Source organism: Lactuca saligna, chromosome 3, assembly GCF_052625555.1.
Source record: "Lactuca saligna cultivar CGN05327 chromosome 3, ASM5262555v1, whole genome shotgun sequence".
In the NCBI taxonomy this organism is placed as follows: domain Eukaryota; kingdom Viridiplantae; phylum Streptophyta; class Magnoliopsida; order Asterales; family Asteraceae; genus Lactuca; species Lactuca saligna.
This window is the reverse complement of record NC_136419.1, coordinates 11,466,766-11,488,863: the sequence shown is the minus strand read 5'-3', so window position 1 is coordinate 11,488,863 and position 22,098 is coordinate 11,466,766. Positions and strand designations below refer to the sequence as shown.

Below are 22,098 nucleotides of genomic sequence, written 5' to 3'. Positions count from 1 at the left end.
CTCAGACGATGTTGTAACTAGTTATTCATGTTATGATACTCTAACTCCTTACTATGAATTACGAGTTCTGACGATGTTATAACTACACATTCATGGAATGTCACAAATTTCGCATGCCAAACCAATGGTCATAATTCACATCAGTGAGAATGGTTCATTTTTTTGTAAACCAAAACCAGATTGGAAATTTTGATTTTTTATTTTGGAAAATGTCAAACCATTGGTTTTTAATTTCGGTTTTGGTTTTTTGTTTTTTTTAAATATATTTTCAGGGTTTTGTTTTGTTTTTTTTTTTTTTTTATTTCATAGATTTCTTCATCAACAAATGTTGCTACAATTTAACAAAAATAAATAACTTGCTAAAACATAATACAAGAGGAGGTTTGTTCACATTTAGTCATTGAACTTTTTAGAGGGAAACGAACTTTCGATTTTGTTCATATTTAGTCACTAAACTTTTTTTCGTTATCTATTTGCCATTGAACTATTGAAACTGTTCACATTTTAAGGGTAAAATGTGAACAGTTTCAATAGTTCAATGGCAAATAGATAACGAAAAAAAATTTAGTGACTAAATGTGACAAAAGTCGAAAGTTCGTTACCCTTTCAAATCATTATCCCAAAAAAGAAATGAAAACTCAACCACCCTACTTTTTCCAAGGATAAGATTTGTGGTTGACCAAAAAAACACTCTTGGGATGCGAGCATTTAGAAGACTTCAATGGAAGCCAAAGGGATTTTATGGGATTCATAAGCCTTTCAAAGCATCTTGAATTCAATAAAACTGTACCCAATTTCCAACGCTTGTCTTTTTCTTACTTCCGTTGTACCTCATTTTGGCTTTATATTTTTTCTTTTAGCTTTGTGGTTTAGCAACCTCGTGTGTATATATATATATATATATATATATATATATATATATATATATATATATATATATATATATATATATATATATATATATATATATATATATATATATATAGTCTTTCTGTAACTTGTGATCTTGTATTCAATATAAATCATGCTTATAAAAGTTATATTGATAAACACCTTCACAGGAACACCAAAACTGACCACCCCCCCCCCCCCCCCCCCCCCCCCCAAGCACTAATATTTCAAGAATGTTGAAACAAGATAAAGATGATCTAACCACAAAGATTATATATGATATATTAGTATAAAAGTAGTTCTAAATTTCATGTGCAATTATCTAGATTGTTAGATGAACGCATGTAAAAAGGTATATTCGAAGGACCAGACCCCATGTTTACTGCAATAAAGAGACTTTTTTGAGTTTTACGTCATTAAAAACTTACCATTTGACATTAATTTCACAAGTAATTGCAGTTATAAAAAGGTTATATATATCTAGTTGAAATCAACAAAATCAGAAGAATTCCAACAGACTCCATGGAACTCTTAGATTTTTATGTAGAGAAGCAATCATCGAGGATCCACACAAAAAGAAAGAGTTTTAAAGAGAAGAGAGCAAGGTTGTATATCATACGCAAATGCATCTACACGCTACTTTGCTGGAGAGAACACACGGATTAACAGCATTGGTTTCACTTTCACTCAACATCCATGCTGCCTACAATCATTAATCATGTATATTAGAGTTATTATGGCGACATATGATATGTAATGATATTGTAGTAATTAAGAGTCAACCATATCTTAGATTTAATTTGTGATTGTTAATCCTCATGGTTGAAATTGTCATTACCAAAAGCAGTGGTGGATCCTCATTAGGGCCAGGGGCACCCTTGTTTTTTTTTTTTTACCTATTAATACTTGTATTATAAAGGATAGGTTCATCTTTCTTTTTTTCACTAATTTTATGTCCCTCCACATTTGACTCGTTAACTGCAAAACAGCAACAAAAATCAATCTTGTTTTGTTATAACAAGAACCTAAATAAGTAAAAGATTCTACAAAAATAACTGGAAAAATCAAAACCAAATCCCAATTTTAAAAAGATATGATCATACTCTATAAATACTGGAAAAATATTCTAATTTACATTTTATTAACACAATCTTTCCGAAAATATAAAACCTAAAAACTAAAAAAGATCACTGTTGTCGGAAAAGTTGCTCACTCACTCTTTCCTTCACCCTTGTTAAACTCTGTGCCCTCCGTCTCTCTCCAGTTGGCCCCTTCCATTCACCGAATGGCTACTACGAGTCTCGCTTATCCTCTTCTCCTCTATTGTCATGACCTCCGGTCTGTCTGCTCTCATTTCAGGCAGATTTGAAAGCTATTTCATTTTCTTACTCACTCTATTTTGCTATATGGGATTGTAAAAAAGTATTGGAATTTGAAAATGATAGAGGTAATTAAAAGTTTGAAACCTATAAAAGTAAAAAGGTTGCAACAAATACAATATTTTTTGTTAGTTTTTGAAGTTTTTAAAAGAGTTTAGATCATTTTTGGTCACTTAACTTTTGGTTTTGTGCTCATTTGGTCATTTAATTCTTTTTAAACTTTAAAAGTTCATCAAACTTTTGGTTTTGTGCTCATTTAGTCACTTAACTTTTGGTTTGGTCACATTTAGTCACCTAACTTTTAAAATTGTGCTAATTTAGTCACTGAACTTTTAATTTTTTTCAAAAGTTTAATGACTAAATGAGCACAATTTTAAAAGTTAGGTGACTAAATGAACAAAAATCTAAAAGTTAAGTGATTAAATGAGCACAAAGTCAAAAGTTTGATGACCTTTTAAAACTTAAAAAGAGTTAAGTGACCAAATGAGTACAAAACTAAAAGTTAAGTGACCAAAAATGACCTAAACCATTTTTAAAATTGAAAATTCTTAAGGAAATTTGTTAACTGTCCTTAAAGTATAAGTATAAATTTTGTAAAATAGTTCAAGTAGAGTTAAAAATAATTTTACAAGAGGTAAAAATTAAAACATCCACAATTTTCATTTTGATGATAAATATAACAATATTTCAGATTAATATTTTTATTGAAATTTTGATGAGTGGTAACTTTAAATAATATTAAACTTGTTTATATGATTTTCTTATGAAGTTTTGGATTCGACCCCCTAATCCAAGGGTACATGTCTCTAATCCAAGGGTACATGTCTCTAATCCAAGGGTACATGTTCTGCTCCTAATCAAAAGGCTTATTGCATAGTGGTATAAGAGTCGGAAAAAAAAGTCATTTTCTAAAATGATTCAAAAATGCTTGAAAACTTAAATTTCGTTTGAGGCATTAGTTTAGTTTAGATTAGATTATCTAGAAGTCATTCAAACAAAATTTGAAATTATTAGTGTATGTTGTATTATGTATATTAGCCAATATTATTTAACCTATTGTATTTGTGTGACATCCTTATTTTCACTGCTAGAAAAGACCGATTTGTTTATGCTTTATTTTGAAAATCAAAGTAACCTTTTAAAGAAAAGTGTTTCAAAATTTGTTCCTAGAAAAACATGATAGATACGTTATCAAAGCATTTCCGAAGAAATGTATTTTATTCATTTAAAAACATTGGGATGTCATCGTCAATACAGAAACATAAGCATAAATAAACCTTACATTTGTTATCACTATTGATTTATATCTCCTTAATCTCTCAGTATAATGTAACTTCATATCGACACCTGTGACACAAATAAACTGAGTGGGTCAGGTTGGGAAACCTAGTGAGTACATAGGGTTTTCAACCCATAATAATATACTTATTATGTTTAAACATCAAACAATCAACCCAATTACTCATCCCCATTTTACTCTTTACTCTTAAGGATTTACCCTAAGAATCAGTTATTCCTCGTTCATTCGTTCCTAAGGGTTATCTTAAAGAATAGGCACGAAGTCCATTATCGCCAAGGTTTATACAATAGGCACTAAGTCCATAGTCGCAAGGGTTTATATAATAGGCACTAAGTCCATAGTCGCCAGGGTTTAAGCACTAAGTCCATAGTCGCCATGGTTTATACAATCGGCACTAAGTTCATAGTCACCAATGTTTACTTATATCCTCTTTCATCCATCGTCATTCATTTACCCATTTTTACCCAATATATTCGTAGATATAAATTACATATACATTTTAAATCACTTAAAACATGTATAAAATTGGTCGTCCAACATAGATCTCAAATAAACATATAATATGCACACATAACACGTAGTTTATATAAAATATTTTATATCTATGTGTAAGATGCAAGTAACTATGCACTCACTTGTTAAATTGATGGTTCCAAACTCGGACAGCAGTTTACTTCTTAACAATATAATTTTCTTCAACGAAACCTAGTATTATAATCACTAGATTTTAGTCTAATATTTACGGTGACTAATTATTAGTCTTATCATTATTATTATTATATAAACGTTTAAACAATATTTTCCAACCACTATGTACAGACACGGGCCAGACATAAAACACCGGAGGGCAAGACCATTTTGGCATATAGTACTTCTGAAATCCAACAACTCTATGCGGCCCTTTAAACCAGATTCTCCGTACCGCGAGTAGTTAAAAAGATATTATAACTACACTTATATAAGTTAATAATAGACCAAATATTTATTATAAGTTTATAATAACAATACTAATTTTAAATATAAACTATATTTAAAATAGGGTAAGCATAACTTACTTACAAGGGAGGTTTTGCTAGGAGCCGAGCTCTGCAGGGGCAGAACTTCGTCGCTAAATCTTTCTAAGAAAGATTCTTGCAGCGCTTCAGCGCTTACCTTACCATACTAAAACTACAGATGGAGAAGTCGAATCACGAGGGACCGAAATGCTCAGGGGATAAGAAGAGAAAGACTATTGAATCAAGAGAATGGTGCAAGAAATATGAGAGCCTAGAGGCTCTTATTTATAGTAATTGAATTTTCAAAAACCACAATTTATATTTACTTAAATGACTAAACACCCCTTTATAATACTATTTTAAATAGATTTAATAATATTTGTACTAAAATAATATTGAAAACACTCAACATTAGTCTTATAATGACCGCATCGTCAATACCTTTCTAATGATATATATATATATATATATATATATATATATGTGTGTGTGTGTGTGTGTGTGTGTGTGTGTATGATTTACGCTTTATTTTAATACGTAAATATGCTATTCAAAATTATAACTCGTTCATAAGAACTCCATTTTTGACGTTCTTTATATCCACGCGTTGGTATTTACGAGTACTACAACTTTCATTTAGACTCTGCTAGCTAATTCTCATTCTATCTCAAATTTATAACACTGTATCGAATTTATAGCGCTCGAAGAGTATGGACAAAGTTTCGTCCATATCTTTAACATACAAGCTCTATTCTCGACGTTCTTTATATCCACGTATTGGTATTTATGAGTACTACAACATTCATTTAGACTCCATAGGCTAATTGTTATTCTATCTTTTCGCATACAAGCTCCGTTTTCGACTGTCTTTTTATCGTTGAACTCCTATTAATGATATCTTCATTTCTCATTTAGACTTTTTTGGTTAAAAACCGATCGATCTAAAATTCGAATTTCGAACTGTGCACTACTATGCTAAATCTTAGAAAAATCATAACTTTCTCACAGGAAGTCAGATTTGGACATTCTTTTTATGCACACTCTCGGTTTAATATATACTATGACTTTCTTTTAGATCTCTGAAAGTATTTTATCATAATTTCACTTTTTATGATTCCCGGTGTCATGCCGATTTTGCCGTAAAACATTGACGAGTTATAACTTCTTCATTATAACTCGGATTTTTGCGTTCTTTAAATGTATGGAACCCTTGTGACATATACTATAATTTGGTTAAGATTATTTATTCTAAATAATCTTCTATTAAAAATTTATTTTTGACGATTATTGTCTCTAAATTGACTAGCCCGAATATGCGGGCGTTACAATTTGTGTAGATAGATGTAACATCCCGAAGATAATAATAATTTTTTCATTTAAAAGTCAATCAATTCATTCATTCATTGTTCAAAACCCGTACCAAGTCATAGAATTAAAACATCATAGTACAAATTATTTCAAATGCGGAAACCATGATAGGAGGATGTTGTGTCATCACGTTGTGCCCTTCCATTTCCAATCGGAAGTACCTGAAACCATAAACGTAAACCGTAAGCATAAATCTTAATGATATCCCTAAAATATCACATACACAAACATACAACTATCATGGGATACCCCATGGTCTTTCTTTGTAATGTTGAGGGATAAATCCCGGTCTTACATATGAGTGCCATGGGCTACCCCCATGGTATTTGCTTGTAATGTCGAGGGCCAAATCTCAGTCTTACATACAAGTGTCAAGGTCTAGATATTGGTTTTTCATACAATTGCTAGGGGTCATATCCTAGTCTTTCATGTAATTATCACAAAGACCACTAGAATACCACATAGCAAGTAATGGGTCAGCATTGGTGCCTTCAACCCCTAGATATAGTAAGAAAAATCACCTCACAGATAGATAAGGAAACTAAATAGCACACTGCTCCGAAATCAACTCTACTAATCACCTTAATAAATTCAATAACACAAACTCACCTTATAGACCAAAATACCTAAAATACCCCTAGGTCAAACCCTAGAAAATCCATTCAAAGTTAATCGGGTTGACTCAGTCAGTACACAGGGCTTGGGATGGTAATGGGGCGGGTCTTGGATGAGTTGTGATAATCCCGGCCCCATCCCTGAATACGAAAACCGATCGCATCCCCGGCCCGATCTCAGACGGGTACCCGTTTACATAACACTATCGGGTCTACGGGTATCCCAACAAGGTAACGAATATCTAACTTTGATGCAATGAGAATACAAAATCATTAGACTTAGTGATGCAAGCATAAATTCATATCCAAAATAAATTTGATAATGTATAAAACCATTAAAAGAGATGTATGTTGTGATACATAAGTGGTTACTAGCAGCAAAAAAACATTTAAATCACTAGCATTCATAAATCATAATATCACTATTACTATAAGTAGTATGAATAAAAAAATGGCAAAACACTAGCACTACAAATAAAATAGGAAGTTATCTTAAGAAATTATCTTCAAATCGTTCACAACAAAGAAGATAACTCAAGGAAATCAATATATATATATATATATATATATATATATATATATATATATATGTGTGTGTGTGTGTGTGTGTGTGTGTGTGTGTATATAATATGAATGATTTCAGGTAACGGGTTACGGTTTCAGTTTCGGTTAATCGGGGCGGGTATTATGTTTACCATCCCCATAACCGAACCCACAAAAATTTTCTAAAAACATACCAAACCCGATCTTGGCCTCGATTAACTAACCCCAAACCTGACACTAATATGTCGTTTTTCGGTTTTCATAATTAGGTTCGATTTCTTTTTCCATCCCTAAAAACCTCTGAAAGGACAACTTTATGACTTAACACTCTGAATGGAAAACTTTATGACTTAACACCCCTCAAAACCTCTGAAAGGACAACTTAAATGCTTTGGAGTACAAATTATTTCAAATGCGGAAACCATGATGGGAGGATGCTGTGCCATCACGTAGGACCCTTTCCTTTACAATCGGAAGTACCTGAACCCATAAACGTAAGATGTACGTATAAATCTTAGTGAATTCCCTAAAATACCACATACACAAACATACAAGATCCATGGGATACCCCTATGGTCTTTCCTTGCAATGTTGAGGGCCAAATCTCGGTCTTACATATGAGTGTCATGGGCTACCCCCATGGTCTTTGCTTGAAATGCCGAGGGTCAAATCCCAATCTTACATACAAGTGCCAGGGGTAGATCTTGGTCTTTCATATAGTTTTCAGGGGCCAAATCCTGTTCTTTCATGAAATTATCACAAAGACAACTAGCATACTACATACCAAGTAATGGGACGATATTGGTGTCTTCAACCCATGGATATAGTGAGAAAACTTACCTCACGGAAAGATAAGAAAACTGAATAGCATGATGCTCCTTGATTAACTTTACCAGTCACCTTAATAAATTCAATAACACAAACTCAGCTTATAGGCCAAAATACCTAAAATACCCCTAGGTCAAGCCCTAGAAAATGTGGTCAAAGTCAACTGAGTCTACCGAGTTGACTGAGTCAGTACGCAGGGCGTATTTCGCAGTTGATCGAGGATCAGTGATTTGACCTCGTATGCACAATGTACCCCTCGGTACGCCTAACGTATACAGTTGCTCACTACCGCTCTTATTAACTGCTTAATTCCTTAAGCATTCATGTCTAAATTTCAGATCTAGACATCAAAAGATGTTCCTAACCATAAAGTTTCCAATTTTATTGTTTAGCATAGCTATAAATACCTTAACTCCAAAAATCCTAGTCTTTTAACCTATTATGACAACCTAGCACTTACATGGAGAGAAACTAATGAAAAAAAAACCTAACTTTATGAGTTAACACCCCTCAACTCTCTGAAAGGACAACTCAAATGTCTTGGACTACCTTCTACTCACAAAGACCAAGTTTGGGACAAAAAGGGGAACAACTTTGAGCTAAAAATAGATCCATAAGACTTCAACACCAAGGTTGAAGCTTTTTACCTCCACAAGGTGCACAAGGGTAACAACATGTTGGATCCAAATCCTTGAGTGAAACACCACCACCTCAATTGTCTTCCTTCTACTCCAAAAGCTCTAAATGGCACCAAAAAAGGATCTACAAGCTTTATAATACATTAAAACTCTTTAGGGCTTCGAAATGAGGAAGGAGACTGAAGATAAGAAGATGCATGTGGCCAAAAATGTGTTTAAATAGGGCCTAAACCCTAAAATTTAGGGTTTGCACCTGGATACGTACGCCCTGCATACCATCGTACGTGTATTGTACTAATGCGAACATCGGTACACCCTGTGTACGAACATGTATGTCCCATGTACTCCAGCCAACTCCGAAATTATGAAATTGCTATTGGGGACCGAACTTGTAAATAAAGCACAACTCAAGGGTTAAAACAAATACATAGATAATTAGATGTTACAATAGACCCATTTGTATTATCCTTATATGCATTTATGAATTACATGAATGGAATGGAAGGTATGTGATGCACCACTGGGTCCATCTTTTATTGGTTAAGCTAGGTGTATAAGCTCTCAATTGCTAATTGGCCTGGAAATGCAAACAATTGATAAGCCGGTAACTGGGAGGGATCCCGAGTCACACTCCTATGATAAACTCAGTAAAGAATATTAGGTATTATTTGAAGTAAAAAAAGCTTATTGGATCGTTTAGTATGTTGAGTGTTTTTCACGTGCTGTATGAAGATAGTTTGGTTTACCTATGTATAGTCATGGTGAGGGGGTGAAAACCTCTTCCCATATCGAGTAAGTTCACCGTCTTGTCACATTTATGGCTAAATGCCTGAAGGTACATGTTTATGTACTTGATAGCCGTTAAATAGTTGTTCCTCGTGTAAGGATATGTCAATAGTTTATTATCAGACATGTTATATTTCTTTGAGTTCCCATGTCCTTTGGTACAGTAGTGACGACATAATGTACCTTAGTCGTTACTTCTTCATGGTTTAGTATTTATTCAAGGTTGGTAATTTTCTATAGTTCGATGCCTATCCCAATTTTGGTACTTCTCCATGGTTCGATACCTATTCATGGTTCGGTACCACATCTGATCTCCTTTAGAGCACCATTTCCAAGCTATTGAGTTAGCCACCCGAAACAGATCGGGTGTTTTACTTTCTCAAGGAAAATATGGTTGGATTTATTGTATCATGCTCACATGGCAACGTGCAACTCTTGTTGTACCCCAGACGAGTCTCATACGAAGTTCTCTCATGATGGTCCTCCTGTAGTTGACCCGATGGCTATTTATGCAGTCTTATGGACGACCATCAGTACCTAACGTTCACTCACCTGAACATCGCTTTTGATGTTCAAAAAATTTTCTACACATGCACAGGGGTTGCAAATCAAGCCATCGTGTCGTGTTTTTGTCTGACACGACATGACACGACAAGTTTTTCATGTAACATGAACACGACAACACACAATGTCATATTTTTTTTTAACTAACCCGAAAATGAACCAAATAAATGATAAAAAACACGACATGATACGACAAAGATAACATATGATATTGCCATATTTATACATACTTTTAGGCTATATTTAAATACATATTTGTACATATTATTGGTTATTTGCATGGAATAATGGTACTTATAAGATTAAATTGTATTTTGCAGCCAAAATAAGTCATTTTGAAGAATAAGGACTAAAAGTGGAAAAAGAAGAAACTTTGGAGTCTTGGAAGATTGAAGAAGATAAAACCTATGAAATAGTTGTGTCCACGTCGTGGATATCACTTACACGACGTGGAAAAGGAAAATTCTGGAAGAAGAGTACGCGCAAAGTCGAAATCCTTGCCCGATAAGGATTCATCCATGTCCACGATGTGGAGCACTATTCCACGACGCGGAATGTAATTTCATGACAACTATAAATACCCTTGATCTCTACAAATTTGGGAGGTTGGTTGGTGAAAAAAGGTTTCCAGAAGTTGATATTTAGAAGGTTAGAAGGCTTGGAAATTGGTTTGAAAACCAAGGAAGAATAAGAAGTTCATAACTTACTCTCTAGTTTGGTACTTTATGATGCTTTCAATTATGACCTGTGTTAGTTTATTTGTTAGTATGAGTAGTTATACTACTAGAAAAACAGCCTTTTACGACGCGCAATACGTGTCGTAAAACGATCAGACGACGCGCAAATGCGTTTCAAGGAAGGCCCTGTCATAACGAGAGACGACACGTTTTTGCGCGTCGTCTATTTATGATGCGTATTTACGACGCACATTTATGACACATAATGCATATCAAGGAAGGCCCTGTCATAAAGGAAGACGACATGCATTTGTGTGTCGTAACCTTACGGCGCGCGTGTTTATGACACACAATGCGTATCAAGGAAGCCCTTGTCAAAAATGAAGATGACACGCATTTGTGTGTCATAAACTTCAGTAACCATTTTTTATATGCATTTACAACGCGTCTTTACGATACTTATTTACGCATAATACAAAAATATGTAAACAAATATATACAAAAACAATCAATTTTGTCCAATAACATCATGTCAAAAAATTGTAATACATTGATATTAAGGGGATCTAATTGTACATTGTTATTAAGAGGTTTACCCTAACTATCTAACCTAAGACTACATTGCTATTAAGGGACACCTTCTGCAATGTAGTGCTATACAAACTAAAAAGATATACACAAAGATGATAAACTTCAAATTCCAGCTAAGTAGAGTTGCATCTTGCCTTTCATAATTCTTTAAGACTAATGAACCCCTGCTCTGATAATTCTTGTGACCTGATCAAATAAAAGTTAAAAAATTAATATGCTAATATAATTATTAGAAGAATCAAACATGGAATAGTAGTTGTAAAAGATGGAATTACCCTTTTCTCCAACTTCCTGCATCATAATTGAGGTCGAAATAAGACATTTCTTATTCCAAACTATATGAAAAAAATTCAAAAACAGCAAGATTACCTGAAGTTGAGGTAGATCAGATCGTAGTAAATTTAGTTGGTTTTGGCTAAGAAGCCAAAGTCACACACAGTAACTCATGCATCTATCCTCTGGTCCCCTCAAAAAACTACCACAACCAGCAACAAACTACCAAAAAAAATACATCATCAGAAAAAAAAAAAAAAAAAAAAAAAAGGAAAGCAGCATTTAGTGTAACATCCGGATTTTACCAGGTATAATGTAAGTTTAATTGTATTATTTTGTAAGAGGGACTCGGCGAGTCAGGGCTCAGACTCGCCGAGTAGGGACGCGGGATTGAGCGAAGGTGCGCGCTTGGACTCGGCGAGTCTGCGCTGTGTTATGGAACCCTAAATCCCCGGGTTTGTGGCCTATTTAAGGGGCCTTTGGCCGTCATTTGCGCTCATCCAACCCCCAGAGTGTGTCCCTAGAGTTCTTGAGCGTTTGGTGAAGGATTGAGAGCAAATCTTGACCTTGTGAGTATTGTTTAGCAAGAAGAAGGAGGCTCTAGGCAAGAGGAGGCAAAGGAGGTTGCTATTTCGTGGATTTGGAGCTTGGATCATCACTTTAAAGGTAATATTTTCGGACCATTTTCTGTTTGGTGAAACTTGATGCAAGTTAGGGCTTAATATGATCATTTATGGGGTGATTTGGTGCCCTTTTGTTCCCTCTTTGAGTTGAGACCATGGATCTGGATCCATAGAGGTCCAGAGGGCCTCACTCATCAAGCTTTATGGGTGGAAATGGAGTCCTTGGCCTTGTGTTGAAGTAGTAGAGTCAAAAACATCATTTGTGATCATGTAGAGGTTATTTATGCATCAAGATTGTGACTTTACGTGCTAAATAAGCATGGGGGGACTGGATCTATGGATTAGTGGACTGGATCTGGCCTTTAGAGCGAGATTGAGTCAGTGCATGGCTCTGACTCGCCGAGTCCGAAGAACAGACTCGGCGAGTAGCTTGAATGCTGCACGACCACTCAGCGAGTGGCCTCGCCGAGCTGGGATGAGTGAACTCAGTGGGTCAAGGGGGAGTCAGGATGGACAGGTGGACCGAGTCAAACCGGACTCGCCGAGTCGTTCTTGAGACTCGGCGAGTTGAGTCGTGGTGGCCCCACAACTCGTGCCAGGTGGAGCTCGTCGAGTTGGGAAGGGATGCTCGACGTGTCAAGAGAGGATTCCAGGGAAATTGGTGATTTCGCTCAGACTCGCCGAGTCGCTATAGTGCACTCGCCGAGTCCGGTCAAGTTGACCGTTGACCAGCGTTGACCTAGATTGTCCTGTTATGGTATGGTCAACCCTAGTTGGGAAAGTGTTAATTAGAGATATATTGTGCTATAGGGGGACTTCAGCTCGGCAGATCGAGTGTTTAGCGATTTCAGGGTTACGGTTTACCGAGACACACGAGGTGAGTCTTCTCACTACACTTTACCTTGAGTAGGTAACCAGAGTTATGTGATAGAGTAATTGTATGCTATGTATGTTATGTGTTGTACTGCATTACTTTATATGTTTGATGCTGTGCATGTTTACAGAGTTAGAACCGGAAGGTTCACAGAGTTAGAACCTGAGGGTTCGCAGAGTTAGAACCTGAGGGTTCGCAGAGTTTGAGTGCACGGACCCACAGAGTTATAGCCTCGAGTGGCTAATATGTGTTATATGTAGTATTTTGGGAAACTCACTAAGCTTTGTGCTTACAGTGTTGATGTTATTTGTTTCAGGTGCTAGTGACGACCGTGGGAAGGCGCCGGCTTGATCCGTACACACACGTTTGGAGTTTGACATTTTGATCTTGGGATTTTGTAATATCTTGTTGAACAATTAAAAGGGGTTGTTTCTATGAATATTGATGGAATTATGCTTTTATAAAAATCAAAAAATTTTGTTTGAAAAATCAGTGTTACATTTAGCCTAAAATATACATCAAGAAATTACAAGATACACCCACCAGTGTGTCGGTTGTAAACACAGCAGGGTCCTCGTCTTCTATAGTAGTGTTTAGTAGCTGAAAACATTAAAAGAATGATTATTACTAATGTATCAGGATTCTATAATCTATAGTAGTGTTTAATAGCAATAAAGATACATGATCAAAATTAATTACTTGATGGAGACATACACTTGAATGCAAAAAGTGTAAGAATAACCTCAACAAAAGATGTTAAATCCAGAATATTGATATCAAAGAGTAGGTAGGAATCAAAATATAATAGAAAAAAATCTATAAACGAGTAGATTTTTCAAAATGTAATAAGAAAAAAAGTAGGATGCATTGTTATATTAACTAAAATAAAAAATAATTACTTTTGGAAATGACTAAATTGAATAAAATAGTCATTTTGTACTAGTCGTTAACATATACATATATAGTCACTTTTAAAATCCGTTGAAAATAATAAAGGATTATAATAAATTAAATTCCAATGAAATATTAAAATAGAAATAAAATAAAAAATAGTTACTTTTGGAAGATTAAAAAACCAAATGATCTTATACATATTCGAGTACAGGGTACCAGTTCTTCCTTCAAGTGTTGAAGCAACAAGCTGTCAATTGGTCTCGCAAAATATTATTAATATTAATATTAATATTATTATTATTATTATTATTATTATTATTATTATTATTATTATTATTATTATTATTATTATTATTACCTGTGATATATTTACAGCAGCAACGGTGGCACTATCTGTTGTAGTGTCGGTTGAAAATACATCTGCAGATTGAGCAGCAATAAGTAGACTAACACGTTTCAATACAGATGATTCGTCTGGATGTAAAATGACCATCCTTAATATGTCAGTAACAGCAAAAATATTTGATGATTTTGTTATATAAAAGTTTTAGAGGTGGTTAATAATTCATAATACATAATTCAAAAGATGCTAACCTGGAAACTGGCCATAATTTCAGTAATTTTGACAATAAGCTGATGTCATCATTTGAAAATTTACTAATATGGTAACTGGCCCTGCTACTAGCTGATTAACACCCATCTTCCTAACACAATCCACATTGAACTGCAATACACAACATTTTAAATAAAATAACTTCTTTTTGCTTCCCTTCAGTGTGTGTGTGTGTGTTTGTGTGTGTGAGAGAGAGAGAGAGAGAGAGAGAAACGTGATCACCAAGTTGTGCTGCAAGAACTAAGGCAATCCCCCATAAACAAGCAGAGTTTGGACTTCAGCAGCAGTTGCCTAAGAAAATAAAGAGAAATCAATAAAAAAGATGTTTTTTTTTTTAATATTATGTGAATAAATGAAATAAGGTAAATACCCGAATTTGTCCTTCTGGTGGAAACTGTTGCAAGCAGTTAGCGAAAGCTCCATAAGCACCATATTGAGAAGTGTTTCTTTGCAGATGCAAATAGTGTAGCAACCGCTACATCAGGGTCGTTGTTTTCCTGTTAAATTACAAAAATACCCTTGTTTGTTATTAGGACTTTGGGCAAACTGAAATTAATAAAAAGATGAATGTTTTACCTTTGATGTAGTATCGGTGCCAAAAGGAGAACGTAATTTCCCATAATGTTGTGAACCTATTTTGAGTAAAGTAAGTAGAAGCTTTAAAACTTGATCTTTTTTATAATCCATGTCAGCAGGAGGGTGTGACTGTGTGATTCTCTCATATTGATGGAAGAATCAATTTCCATCAAAGTTTAATGATCTACCTAGCGCCTTAATGAGAACTTCTTTTTAAAGAAAAAAAAAAAACCCTCTAATTTTGAGCTATATTCATCAACAATCTACCTGAAACATCACAGTTTCATAATAGTTCAGTTCTAAACATCCAATTTCATGTCAACTCTTACAAATAACCTTCAAACCAATATACATAAATGATTTTACCCGAAGTGAGTAAGATTTTGAGGCCAAAACTGAAAATTTAATAACATTCCAGGTGCACTAAAAATGAAAATATTAATTTCATGGCAAAAAAAAAAAAAAAAAAAAAAAATCCTCTAGTAAAAGGAAGATGATGCTTACTTGTCAATTTACAGAAATAACCGTATCAGTATGCCCTTCTAGTTTCTGAACTACCCCTTCCTCTCACCCAACTTTTTCCAATAACTGTGCTTCTAAGCTAGACTTTGATAGATCTGTCTTCATTAAACTAACCATTGCTTCCAACGATTTGTACTGTTCAAAAAACATCAAAAGTAAAAAGTGTTGACTCAGCCAATTCAGATTCCCGAGTTTGAGATTAAGGAAATGCAGAAAGATAATTGATAGGGACATAACCTTCAATGAATCCATGTTTTTCTTCCTTAATTACACAGTTGAATTTCGTTCTTCTCACACACCCATCAGAGAAAGGCACAAAAGCAGTCAAGCAACTACAAAAAGGTATTTGTACTTCTTTTATTTCCAAAAACCATGATTTTGTAATCAAGAATCAAAAAAAAAAATGAAATCTGATTTTTCATGTTCTGGAAATTAAATTGAATGAAAATTGTGATGGGGGGGAAGCCAAATTACAGACTATAAACTCAATTTTAAAGGATCGCTCATAATGCGATCGAGTACAGAGAGAAACGTATGCCAATTAACTGACTTGTCAAATTCCCAGTCACGTACCCAAGCGATTGCAAACACGTTTTGGAATCAAGGAAGTCGTGATCCAAATAGCATCAGGTACGATTGAATTGCAATTTTGGAACGCCAATTTCAGGTTTAGAAACGTGATCCCGAGCGTCCCAGGTACACGTTCGTACCGCGTTTTGGTATGGGCAAATTGGTACGTAGATCGCACCTGACCCAGCGATTTATGTGACTATGCTCCAAAAATCTTCTTAACTACTGTGCTGCCATTAAAGCCACCACCTCCTCCATTGCTGACATACTTCCGTCTTTGCTGCTGCAACTTCTTCAGAAGAAGACATGTGATATGACAAGCATCAATGATGTACCGAAGGAATTCATGTGCATCCTCTTGCCTCCCTAAACGAAAATGCTCAGCAAAGACTTTCAATCCCCCAATGATCTTACCAGGTGTATCTAGGGTTGAGTCGATGCTAAGAGATCGAACAATTCTCTTCTCCAGCAGACAAAACGGACAATCACTCTTCTTGTCCTGCTGCGCTAGGAACTCGCCTGTCGAATTAGGGAAATTTATGTTAACGAAGTGGAACAATTTACCGAACGCAATGAAAAAATTAGGTTAAAATTCTTGAAAATTTAGATACGCTAGCGTGCGTGTGTGCGTATGTGGGTAAGTAGAAGAAGAGCACATACCGTTTTTGGAGTGTTGAAGTCGGAGATAGAAATTGGCGAGGGGAGGAGTATAGGTTAAGCACTGGATAACGGCGTTGAGGTAGTAGGTATTACCGAGATTCTTGAACCCTAACGGAGGACCGTTCTTTCGTTTCTTCAATAACAAACTCGTTTGCCAAGTCATTTGCAGTTGGAAACAACAGTGAGGACCTCTCGCTCCTGATTCACTCGCCGCATTGAAAATATCGATATTCTACACACCAAATACCAATTTAGAAAAATCTCATATCGAAACCAAAAATATGATTTCAGGAACTTCACAACTAAAAATCGAATATCCGGAACCCACACAATGCTTTTAGGGTTTCTTTTGACCGAAGTGGATTTCACAACATACGCAGAAGGAGGAGAGTATCCGGGGGGGTTCAATATTTTGGTATTTGATTCCCCCTTGGCAATAAAAAAATTGAAGAACGCGCGTTGATGAAAAAAATTATAAAACGACAGTTCTACACGACACACTTTTTTATAGTAGGTGCCCTCCGTGTTTTTTATTGTTTTTGTTGGGCACTAATTTTAGGGCACATATAAATACGTGTCCTCTATGCTTCATATTTTGGAAAACTAACATCAAATTTTAGGGCACACCAAAATGTGTGTCCTCTATCAGCGCGTGTCATTGATTGCACGTTGTAAAATGCATAGATGAAGCTGGAACTCATCGTTTGTTTATAATGCCTTAGACTTTTCTTGTTGGTTAATGTCTTGTGTTTGATAAAGATATAACCTCGGGATGTCATGTTCTTACGGATTATAGGCTTGCAGATATAAATCTGTAAGGGGGTTCGTCGGGATGTCATGTTCTTACGGATTCTAGTAATTTCTTGTTGGTTAATGTTTATAATGCCTTACAACATTTATTTATATCTGCAAGCCTATAATCCGTAATCCCTCATCCACACATCACATCTATGCTCGAGTGTCACTACCTGTAATACAAGATACTGAGTGGGTTAGGCATGGGACCCTAGTGATCATATAGGGTTTTCAACCTACAATAAGTAAATTAATTAATTTCATCAACCAACAATAACCCGATTACCCGTTCTCGTTATCCTCACTTTACGTCTCTAAACATCTTTCATAAGGGACCTAGCCTAAGGATCATCATCAGGATGGACACTACTGCTAAGGGGGTTCCTCAGTAATAAATGTCCTAAAGGCAACCATGAGGGGGATAGAGTACACCGGTGAACATATTGTTCACAAACACCTACAGGTTGCGAGCCTCCTAGCGTTCCGTTGGAATGTCTAAAAAAGTGTGTGTTCGTCATCTATACTCCACTAGATGACTGGAAACATCATCAACATCGAGGCCTCTTATCATTTTATTTCATCACAACCAACTATTACATATACCCATGTTTTACCAACACATTTTGCAGATATAAAACACGTAAGTTTAAATCATTTAAAACATGTGTAAATCTTTCATCCAACATAAACGGCAAGTATTTAGACATTATGCACACATAGCATGTAATTTATATAAACTACTTCATATCTATGTATAAGATGAAAGTAAGTATGCACTCACTTGTTAAAGTGATGATTCCAAACTCGGGGAGCGCCTCACTTCTAACGATTCTATTTTACTTCGACGAAACCTAGCATTATTATCACTAAGTTTTAGTCTATCCTTTATTGCGACTAATTATTTGTCTAGATTCGTCATTAACTCAAAGTCTACTTCATGATCTATCAAGTAAGGAACAACCAGGTAGGATCATATCGGAGGAAGGGTTTGTTTGGTATACGAAGTATACTGTTTGGAAATACCACTTTAAACACCTCACTAAATCACAGCCTAGACATCATCCCCATAAGTAGATCAATCAGTATAATGACTTTAAATCACTGATAAATCTTATTTATAGGTTCATAATAATGATATTTTATTTAAATATAAAATATATTTAAAGTATAGTAGGCGTATTTCACTTATAGCGGGGTTTGCTAAAAATCGGGCTCCACTAGAGTAGAGCTTATGAGCCGAGACAACTTTTTCTCAGAGCCGACGGGTGCTTCGGGGCTTTCCTCTAGTGTCTTGAGGCTACTAGGGCTTTTGGAGGGTTTTTCGGGGTTTAGAGAGTGTGTAGAGAGAGAGAAAGAGAGAGAGAGAGAGAGAGAGAGAGAGAAGTGGGTTTTGGTGTGAAGAATGAAGGCACTCTCTCATGGTATTGATAGGATAAAATACAGCTGACCTCGTAGATTTGGGCCTCCAACTCATCGAGTTGGGTGCCACATGTCACTATCTGGTGGCAAGACTTGGGGAGAAAACAATGGCTCAGATTGCGCCATGTCACCCCCTTCGCAGTAGCACACTCTCGACTTCTAAGCCCTAAAACTTTTGCATATAAGCTTCATTTTTGGCGTGCTTTATATCCATGCATAGGTATTGACAAGATCTACAACTCTCCTTTTGACTCTGTCGGCTAATTCTCGGCCGATTTTAAATTTAACAGTATGAGAAGATTACATTGTTAAATGACTGTGTAGAATTCATAACTTCTACATACAGACTCCGTCTTCCTCTCTTTTTATTGTTGAGCTCTTAGTAATGAGATATTCAATTCTCATTTAGGTTGCATTGGCCCAAAACCACTCAATCTAAAATTCGAATTCTGGGTTGTGTATTGCTATGCCAAATCTTAGAAAAATCATAACTTCCTCATACGAAGTCAGATTTTGGCGTTCCTTTTATGTAATGCCACATCCCTGGTATGCAAGTATTAATTAATAAAGTATTTATTTTGTGTTACTCGACGAGTTGGTAGCCCTAAATCGTCGAGTAAATGCTAGAAAGGACGTGAGGTTTAAAGGGTCTACTCGACGAGTCCAAGCATGTACTTGATGAGTAGGTCTGCCAGGAGGAAACCCTATTTTTGGAGTTATGCACCTTATTTAAACCACTTAAACCCCTTTTAGGCCTCCCTTATCAGCCTCCCTGTCCTCTAGAAACCCTAATTTGATTGAGAGCTTCCCCCCTTGAGTTTTTGTGTGTGTTTTTTTGTTTTGAAAATAGTTGGAAGAGCTTGGAGCTTGCAAGTTTGTGGAAGAAGAACAAGATCCAGAAGTATAACCATCTTGGACAACTTTCTGAAGTAAAAAGCTTTTAGCTTGGTAACCCATAACCTATATCTCTTTGTTTAGTGGTTTATGGGTCTTTTTAACCTTTTGAGAAGGATAAGTTGGTTCCCATGGATTGCATGCAAAGCAATCCCTTTTTCCTATGCTATTTAGCTTCTAGAGTCATAAGAGGAGTCTTGAACCCGTTTTCATTCAAGCCATGGCCATGTTCATGAAAGTAGATTGCTATAACTTGAGTTTGGGCCCATTTAAGGTGTGCAAAGTTATCAAGTCTCCAAATTTATAGAAATGGACCTTGGAGACGACTTTGATCTGTATTTTGGAGCTGTAGAAGTGTGAAAAAAAGTTAACTAGGTTAGATTTGCAAGGGACTCGATGAGTTCATAAGGGAACTCGGTGAGTCTGATGAAGAAGCCTGATGATGTTCATAGGACTCGGCGAGTTAATTAAGGAACTCAGCGAGTAGGAGGATTTTGTCCCTCTTCTGATTATGCCAGGACTCGGCGAGTCTGAGGACGACTCGATGAGTCAGTTCAACAAATCGCGATGACATGTAGTTTGGGAACTCGACGTGTAACACCGGAAATTTTCAAAACAAATTTTTCAATTTTTATAAAACATAATTCCATTGATATTCATTAAACAACCATTTTAATTATCCAAACAAGACAATACAAAATCCCAAGATCATGATATCAAGCTCCGAATGTGTGTGTGTACGGATCAAGCCGGCGCCTTCCCGCGGTCGTCACTAGTACCTGAAACAATAACATCAACACTGTAAGCACAAGGCTTAGTGAGTTCCCCAAAATACTACATATAACACATATTAGCCACTCGAGGCTATAACTCTGTGGGTCCGTGCACCCAAACTCTGTGAACCCTCAGGTTCTAACTCTGTGAACCTTCCGGTTCTAACTCTGTAAACATGCACAGCATCAAACACATAAAAGTAATGCAGTACAACACATAACATACATAACATACAAATACTCTATCACATAACTCTGGTTACCTACTCAAGGTAAACTATAGTGAGAAGACTCACCTCGCGTGTCTCGGTAAATCGTAAACCTGAAATCGCTAATCACTCGACCTGTCGAGCTGTCGTCCCCCTATAGCACAATACACCTCTAATTAACACTTTCCCAACTAGGGTTGACCACACTATAACAAGTCAATCTAGGTCAACGCTGGTCAACGGTCAACTTTGACCAGACTCGGCGAGTACCCAGGCGACTCGGCGAGTCTGGGCGTGTACACCAATTTCCCTGGAATCCTCCCTTGACACGTCGAGCATTCCCTCAACTCGACGAGTTCCACCTGGCACGAGTTGTGGGGCCACCACGACTCAACTCGCCGAGTCTCAAGAACAACTCGGCGAGTCCAGTTAGACTCAGTCCACCTGTCCATTCTGACTCCCCCTTGACTCACTGAGTCCACCTTTCCCAACTTGGCGAGGCCACTCACAGTGTGGTCGGGCAACATTCATGCTACTCGCTGAGTCTGTTCTTCGGACTCGGCGAGTCCATGCCATGCACTGACTCAATCTTGCTCTAAAGGTCAGATCCAGTTCATCAATCCATAGATCCAGTCCCTCCAAGCTCATTTAGCACGTAAAGTTACAATCTTGATGCACATACAACCTCTATATGACCATATATGATGTTTATGACTCAAATACTACAACACAAGGTCAAAGACTCTATTGTCACTCATAAAGCTTGATGAGTGAGGCTCTCTGGACCTCTATGGATCCAGATCCATGGCCTCAACTCAAAGAGGGAACCAATGGGCATCAAATCATCCCATAAATGACCACCACAAGCCCTAAATTGCATCATGCTTCACTAAACATAAAATGGTCCGAGATAATACCTCTAGAGTGATGATCTGAGCTCCAAATCCACGAAATAGCAACCTCCTTTGCTTCCTCTTGCCTAGGGTCTCCTTCTTCTTGCTAAATAACACACACAAGATCAAGAATGGCTCCTTTCTCTTCACAAATAGCTCAAGAACACAAGGGTCACTCACTGAGGGTTGGGTGAGCACAAATGACGGCCATAAGGCCCTTTAAATAGGCCTCAAACCCGGAGATTTAGGGTTTCATTACACAGCGCAGACTCGCCGAGTCCATATCCTGGACTCGCCGAGTCCAGGCGCGCACCAATGTTCAATTCTGCGTCTCTA

General features: G+C 36.4%; 1 long non-coding RNA gene across 5 annotated transcripts; it reads right to left on the bottom strand.

Annotated features, from left to right (window-relative positions):
- Positions 1–11,115: 11,115 nt before the first annotated feature.
- Positions 11,116–17,162, bottom strand: LOC145033402 (uncharacterized). Of its 5 annotated transcripts, XR_013677526.1 has the most exons (13): positions 16,780–17,162; positions 16,123–16,638; positions 15,787–15,881; positions 15,532–15,684; positions 15,028–15,083; positions 14,822–14,948; positions 14,674–14,742; positions 14,433–14,562; positions 14,197–14,312; positions 13,488–13,544; positions 11,544–11,669; positions 11,450–11,465; positions 11,116–11,360 (listed from the first exon to the last, which is right to left on the bottom strand). It is a non-coding gene; the product is annotated as an uncharacterized LOC145033402 (long non-coding RNA). The 5 variants fall into 5 exon arrangements; XR_013677525.1 differs by having other exon boundaries at positions 14,433–14,742; positions 15,028–15,294; XR_013677522.1 differs by having other exon boundaries at positions 14,433–14,742.
- Positions 17,163–22,098: the final 4,936 nt, after the last annotated feature.